This window comes from Propithecus coquereli, unplaced genomic scaffold, assembly GCF_000956105.1.
Source record: "Propithecus coquereli isolate 6110/MARCELLA unplaced genomic scaffold, Pcoq_1.0 Scaffold567, whole genome shotgun sequence".
Classification (NCBI taxonomy): Eukaryota; Metazoa; Chordata; class Mammalia; order Primates; family Indriidae; genus Propithecus; species Propithecus coquereli.
Window position 1 is genome coordinate 1,052,711 of NW_012151585.1, and position 7,719 is coordinate 1,060,429.

Sequence of the window (7,719 nt, forward strand, 5' to 3'; positions counted from 1 at the left end):
TGAGAACACTTAAAATCTACTCTGTCAGCTGTTTTCAAGTATGCGTCTTCTAATACTTGTGGCCATTTTAAAAGATTTAATATCATACCATTTTATGTAAAATGTGAAACTCTTATAATAGTATAATTCTAATTATACCCCCAACATAGACCTTTGTGCTATCATAGTCTTATATTTCATGGGTACATACGAACCTCACAATACACCATTATTGTTTTTGCTTTAGTTATATGTCATTTTTTAAAAAATTAAGAAACCATAAAAGACAATTTAAAAATATCTATATATTTATCATTCCTTACTGAAGAACTGAGTTTTCCATCTAGTGTCATTTCCCTTCATCCTGGAAAATTTTCTTTAGCATTTTTTGTACTTGACAATGAACTCTCAGATTTATCTAAAAATGTCTTTATTTCATCCTCATTGTTTTCTTTTCTTTCTTTCTTTCTTTCTTTTTTTTTTTTTAATTCCACCTTCACCCTCATTTTTGAAGACTGTTTTCACTGGGGCATTCTGGATTGACACTTTTTCTATTTCAGCACTTTAATTGTTTGTCTTTTTTTCCTGACAGCTAGACTATGTGGGAGAACACTTTAAAGATGCTGCTGGTGGGGTGCAGCGGCTCACGCTTGCAATCCTAGCACTTTGGGAGGCTGAGGTGGGAGGATCGCTTGAGGCCAGGAGTTCAAGACCAGCCTGAGCAGGAGTGAGACCCCGTCTCTACAGAAAGTAAAAAATTAGCTGGGCATGGTGGCGCGTGCCTGAAGTCCCAGCTACTTGGGAGGCTGAAACAGGGGGATCGCTTGAGCCCAGGGGTTTGAGGTTACAGTGAGCTATGATGACGCCACTGCACCCTAGCCTGGGAGACAGAGGGGGACCCTTTCTTAAAAAAAAAAAAAAAGATGTTTCTCCAGTGTCTACTGGCATCTGTTTCTGATGAGAAATGAGCTGACATTTGTATTGTTTTCCTTTGGCCACTGTTTAGATTTTCCCTTTATCCATGTTTTTCAGTATTTTGAGTAGTATGTTCCTAGGTATGTGTGTTTTTTAATTTTTTTTTTTTTTGTACTTCTCCTGCATGAGGATTGCTGAGCTTCTTGTATCTGTGGGATGGTGTTTTCTGTCAAATTCGGGACATTTTGAACCTTATTTCTTCACATAGTTTTTCCACTCCATTATCTCTCCTCTCCTTCTGGGCTCCTATTACAGGTATGTTGTAGTTTGATATTGGCCCATGAGACACTAGGAATCTGTTCGTGTTTTTTCCCAATATTTTCTTTCTTTTCTTTCTTTCTTTCTTTCTTTCTTTCTTTCTTTCTTTCTTTCTTTCTTTCTTTCTTTCTTTCTTTCTTTCTTTCTTTTTCTTCCTTCCTTCTTTCCTTTTTCTTCTTTCTTTCTTTCTTTCTCTCTTTCTCTCTCTCTCTCTCCCCCTCCCTCCCTTCCTTCCTTTCTTCCTTTTTTCTGTTTTTAGAGAGTGGGTCTCACTTGGTTGCTCACGCTGGAGTGCAGTGGCAGCATCATAGCTCACTGTAACCTCGAACTCCTGGGCTCAAGCGATTCTCCTGCCTCAGCCTCCCAAGTAGCTGGGACTACAGACATGAACCAACATGCCCGGCCAATTTAAAAAAATTTTTTTGGTGGAGATGGGGTCTCACTATGTTGCCCAGGCTGGTCTCCAACTCTGGGCCTCAAGCAATCTTGTCTCCTTGGCCTCCCAAAGTGCTAGGATTACAGGTGTGGGCCACCGGGCCCAGCCTTGTTTTTCAATGTGAATAATTTTTATTGGTCCTTTAAGTTTATTTTAGTTTTCCTCTGTATCTTTCATTAATATTTTATTTTATTTTTTAGAATTTGGCAGCACCTCATTCTATGCCACAGAATGAGTGCTCCCCTACTTTGTACTTTAAATCTTTTGTTAACTCTATATGATGAATTTTTTATTTTAGATATTATACTTATCTATTCTATATATCTCATTTTTTATATTTTCCATTTCTCTGCTGAGATGTTACTTCATTATGTCCATCTTTTCCTTTTAATCCTTAAACATGTTTATAAGAGTTGTATTAAATCTTTTTCTGCTAATTCCAAAATCTAGGTCCTCTTTTTCTTTTGACCTTTTTTCTAGATTATATGTCTCAATTTCCTGCATATTTATATGTCTACTAATTTTTTTATTATATGATAGACATTATGAATGATACAGATACTGATATAGATAGAGTCTGGATTTTGTTGCATTCTTTCAAGGATTTTAAGTTTTGTTCTGATAGCTAAATTGCTGGTGGATACTCTTGTTCCCCCGAGGTTTGGTTTTAAGTTTTGTTTGGCCTCAGCCTCCTGAGTAGCTGGGACTACAGGTACGCACCGATATGCCCGGCTAACTTTTTTTTTGTAAAGACGGGTCTTGATATTGCCCAGGGTGGTCTCTAACTCCTGGGCTCAAGCAATCCTCCTGCCTCAGCCTCCCGAGTAGCTGGGACTACAGGCACGTGCCACCATGCCCGGCTAACTTTTTTTTTTTTATATATATATATTTTTAGTTGTCCAGATCATTTCTTTCTATTTTTTTTAGTAGAGACGGGGTCTCACTCTTGCTCAGGATGGTGTCGAATTCCTCCTGGCCTCAAGCAATTCTCCCACCTCGAGCTCCCTAAGTGCTGGGATTACAGGCATGAGCCACCGATCCTGGCCTGTTGTTTATATTTAGTTTTATTAGATTATGTTCAGAAAATGCAGTTGATGCAATCTCTAGTATTTGGACTATTTAGATGTTTTTTAAAAAATATTCTTGCATTCTTTATTATTATAAGTCAATGGTTTTTAGTATACATATTCACAAGCTTGTGCAGCTATTATTATAATTTTATAACATTTTTATCACTCCAGAAAGAACTGAGGCCCATGCAGGCCCCAATCTATCCATGGTGTGGGGCTCCTATCTGCCTCATAGAGCAAAGTGGAGGGTGTGTCTTTGGGAAGACAAAGTCATTTTCTTCTCTGAAAAAGCTTTCTACATAGTTGGCCACAAAAGAAAAAAAAGAAAGAAACTCTATGCCCTTTAGCAGTCACCCCCAACCTCCCCATCTTCCTTTCTACCCCCAAGTCCTGGTCAACCAGATCTACTTTCTGGATCTATAGATTTTCCAATTCTAAACATTTTATATAAATGAAATTATACAACATGTGATCTTTTGTGACTGGCTTCTTTCACTCAGCATAATGTTTTCAAGGGTCATACACGTTGTAGCACATATCAGAGCAAGTATCAGTAGTTTGTTCTTCCTTATTGCTGAATAATATTCCATTGTATGGTTATACCACATTTGATTTAACCATTCATTGGTTGATAGACATTTGGGTTAGTTTTACTTTTTACCTATTATGAATAATATTGCTTTCTTTTTGTTTCTTTTTGTTTGCATTTATCTGTTTTTTGTTTTTTTTTTGAGACATAGTCTCATTCTGTTGCCCTGGCTAGAGTGCAGTGGCATCATCACAGCTCACTGCAACCTCAAACTCCTGGGCTTGAGTGATCCTCCTGCCTCAGCCTCCCGAGTAGCTGGGACTACGGGGGAGTGCCACCATGCTCGGCTAATTTTTCTATTTTTAGTAGAGATGGGGGTCTCACTCTTGCTCAGGCTGGTCTTGAACTCCTGACCTCAAGCGATCCTCTGGCCTTGGCCTCCCAGAGTGCTAGGGTAACAGGTGTGAGCCACCACACCTAGCCTTATCTGGTATATTTTTGGTTATCTAATTTCATTCTTTTATTTTCATCCTTTCTTTGTCACATGGGTTTTTTTTATATTTAAGATCCAGCTAGATTATTAAAAAATCCAAGTTGACAATCTATGATTTTGGAAGGGGAATTCAGCCTGTTTATTGCGTGATAACAGATATATTAGTTGTTATTCCTTTCATTCTATTTTATGCTTGCTATTTATTCTACTTTATTGTTTTTTCCTTTCTCCTTTTCCTTGCTTTTGCTGCCTTAATCAAATTTCCTTATCCCCCTGTTATTTTGTTTTATTTTATTGTTTTATTTTATTTTGAGACAGGGTCTTGCTCTGTTTCCTAGGCTAGACTGCAGTGGCATCACCAAAGCTCACAGCAACCTCAAACTCCTGGGCTCAAGTGATCCTCCTGCCTCAACTTCCTGAGTAGCTGGGACTACAGGTGTGTACCACCATGCCTGGCTAATTTTTCCATTTTTTTTTTCCATAGAGATGGGGTCTCACTCTTGCCTAGGCTGATCTTGAGCTCCTAATCTCAAGTGATCCTCCTGACTTGGCCTCTCAAAGTGCTAGGATTACAAGGTGTGAGCCACTGTGCCATTTGCTATTTTAGAGTCTCTACTGTGCTTTTCAATTCCACCATGGTTACCTTCCCATTTCTAACATCATAATCAAGGCTATATTTATTTATTGACCTATTACAATTAAGTAATGACTAAGCCTTTAGATCACATTTATTTTTCTATTGCCTACCCTCTCAACACCTCCCTTTTGTTAGAGTAGACATATTTCTAGTTTAGGGTTTTAATTGGATTTGTCTTTAGTTCATTTCTTCTGTTTCTTTTGTTAAGATACTTAGAACAATCATTACACGTTTTTGGATATTTTTATAACTTTCTCAAGAAGGAGGCTGCAAATCCAAGGAAGGAAAGTGAATTATATCCTTTAGCAGAGTACTATTTTGTTTTTTCCCACAAAAATGACTTCCCCATGCCAGCCATATTCATGATCTCAGGTGAGCAGGATATCTGTTGATGTTGAAGAATAACTTTCTGTTTCAGGACTTTCTTACCATATACACTCTGTGTCCAGCCCCGTGGAGCTTGTGGAGACTCTGAAGATACGTCCTGTGCTTCCCTCTTCCCTGCCTGGAAAGTTTTTTCTTCCCCATCCGTCTCCACCTTCCCAGGCCTATCTCCTCCAGAACCCTTTTCTGACCCAAACCAGATGTGGGCACCTCTTCCTTTGAATCCCACAAGGCACCTCGTTACTACTTCTTCTGATACTTAACCTCGTTGGGCCTTGTATTACTGAGGTTCGGGTATTTCCATACCTTCGCTCCTCCCTTCTTGTGGTCCATAGGAGGAAAATGTATTGTATCTCTGTATCCCTCAGTGCCTAGCACAGTCCCTGGCACATAATACATACTGACCTGAAACAACTAGACCTGGATCAAGGAATCACCCACTTGTATGGCAAAAGAAGCAGACTTTGATTTAGTGAAGACTTTTATGCACTTTCATGTTTCGCATCTGAGAGACCATGTGTTTGTAGGAAAGAATTGTTTTCATCATTCCTTAGATGTGCACATTCTTGAGATTCTCCTTTCTAAAAGCAAAACATTTATCACTCAGTAATGATGTTAATGACTATCCTTCTAGGAGGGGGCTTCCCATTCTGTACAGCTACAGTATCCTTGGAATTTTGATCTGTTTAGAAGCTAGGCTTTAAAAAGTAGTAACATGAATTTTTCATGTATCATTATCCTGTTACTTCTTGTTTTATCAACCAGACACAAGTGTTTGGCTCTCAATTACTAAGGTGTCTGTGTTAAGGTATAAATGCTATTTGGAAAAGAAAAATTAGATGTTTTATGCTTTGTTTTCTTTTTTTTTTATTTTTCTATTGACATATAATAGCCATACATATTTTTGGAGTACATGTGATATTTGGATACATGTGTACAACGTGTCATGACCAAAATCAGGGTTGGATCTCCATCACCTCAAATATCTTTTCTGCTTCTCTCTCTCTCTCTCTCTTTTTGAGATAGGGTCTCACTCTGTTGCCTGGGCTAGAATGCAGTGGTGTCATCATATCTCACTGTAGCCTCTGACTGCTGGTCTCACGCCATCGTCCTGCCTCAGGCTCCCAAGTAGCTGGGACTACAGGCACATGCCACCACACCAGGCTAATTTTTAAATTTTTTGTAGAGACAGGTTGCACTCTTGCTCGGGCAGGTCTTGAACTCCTGGTCTCAAGCGATCCTCCTGCCTTGGCCTCCTAAAGTGCCAGGATTACAGGTGTGAGCTGCTGCGCATGACCTTTTCTGGTTCTTTTTAAAAATAATTTTCTGTCTCCTTGTTACTGTTTCCATTTGTTTAATAAGTATCTTTCAAGAGCTTGCTGTAGCTTCCCCTGTACTGCTGCTGGAGATATACACTGTACTGTTTCTTGCACATAGATTCCTCTTTTAATAGTAGTCAGATGAGTAAACAGAGTGAGTGCCCTCAAATGGGGAAGCCAGAGGCAGAGCTCCTACCCAGCCTTCAGTACCAAGGAATATACGCAGAGAATATAAGGATGAGAAGGCTATGAGGACGAGGAAGAGTTAGCCAGATAGGAGTGCTGGAAGGTCAGGGAGGTAGAATAGTGTGTTGAGCACAGATAATCAAGTACTAGGGAAAGTCTGCACATTGGAAGACATGCAATTATTTCAGAATGGTTGGTGTGTCCCAGCAAGAGATGTAGCATTTCTGTCAATCTTTCGTTTTATTTATTTTTTAGGAATACAGTGTCAAGGCACTAGTGGTTTAGTCATATGACAAAACAAGCTCTCCCTGTTGCAGTTGGGACCAAGCAGACGTGGACTAGCTATAGCTCTTAGTTGCTGAGCTTAAGGGCCCAGCCTTGGCCTCCCCATCTTGATATTTCTTAAGTGCAGGGACTGTATCTGATTCATTCTCTGCTCTGTTCCCAGCCCTGTCACAGTGCCTTGTAGCTGAGAAAATAATTGTTGCATGAATAGTATAGCTACCTAGCACCCTGGGGGAGATGAATATTACTCCTTGGTGCACTATTGGCAGTTTGGGGCACCTGAGTCCTGGGGTGTCTTTGAGCAATGACATGGTTAACTGAGCTACAGGCCTCATATGACAGGTTTGCTAAGAAGAATCTACTCAAAGATAAGTGATGCCCTTGATATTGTCAGCCAATTAATTCCTTAAGTACTCTAAGTTAGGAAAGGTCTACTGATTTGATTTTATCTGTCTTTTAAGATTGATCTTTGATCATGTCCCATTCCAGCTGGACCTCCTCCCTTCTTCTCTCCTCCATTACTAATGGTGTGGGATCTAATTACCTCATCACTCCTTAATTTATTTATGAAAAGGCTGAGGTTAAAATAGAGAACGTACCTTCTGGGCCCTTCGGGGACCTTCTGTAAAAGCTTTCGTTTCCCTTTCTCCTGCCTTACTCGTGATAAAGCCTCTCTTTTCTGTCTCTGGCAAGTTAGAATAGCTCTTATTTACGAATTTAAATAAATTAAAATTCCCTCCCAGGGCTGGGTGAAGGCTGGTCCTTTGGGTTAAGCCAGGCCTGTCAATTCCCTGTGGATTAATCAATCTATCAATGCTAACGCAGTGATCTTAAAGCAAGCCGCTTTCAAAACCCGCACACAGTTCCTGGACTTCCTGCCTCCTTCTTCACAATTGGGGAAGAGGAGTCTCTTGAAATTTTAAATTTTATTATTACACAATACATGGATACAATCATCTTGTAAAAATTCAAATACAGAAATATCTGGAATAAAAAATGAAAGGCTTCTTCTCTCCTTGCATCCCATCCCACTGTTAAGAGCTTGGGATGTATCCTTTATATTTAGGCTTTTAAACAGTGCACTTTCATACATATATGCCTATATAACTGCACATCCAATTTTTTTTTTTTTTTGAGACAGAGTCTCACTGTGTTGTCCCGGCTAGAG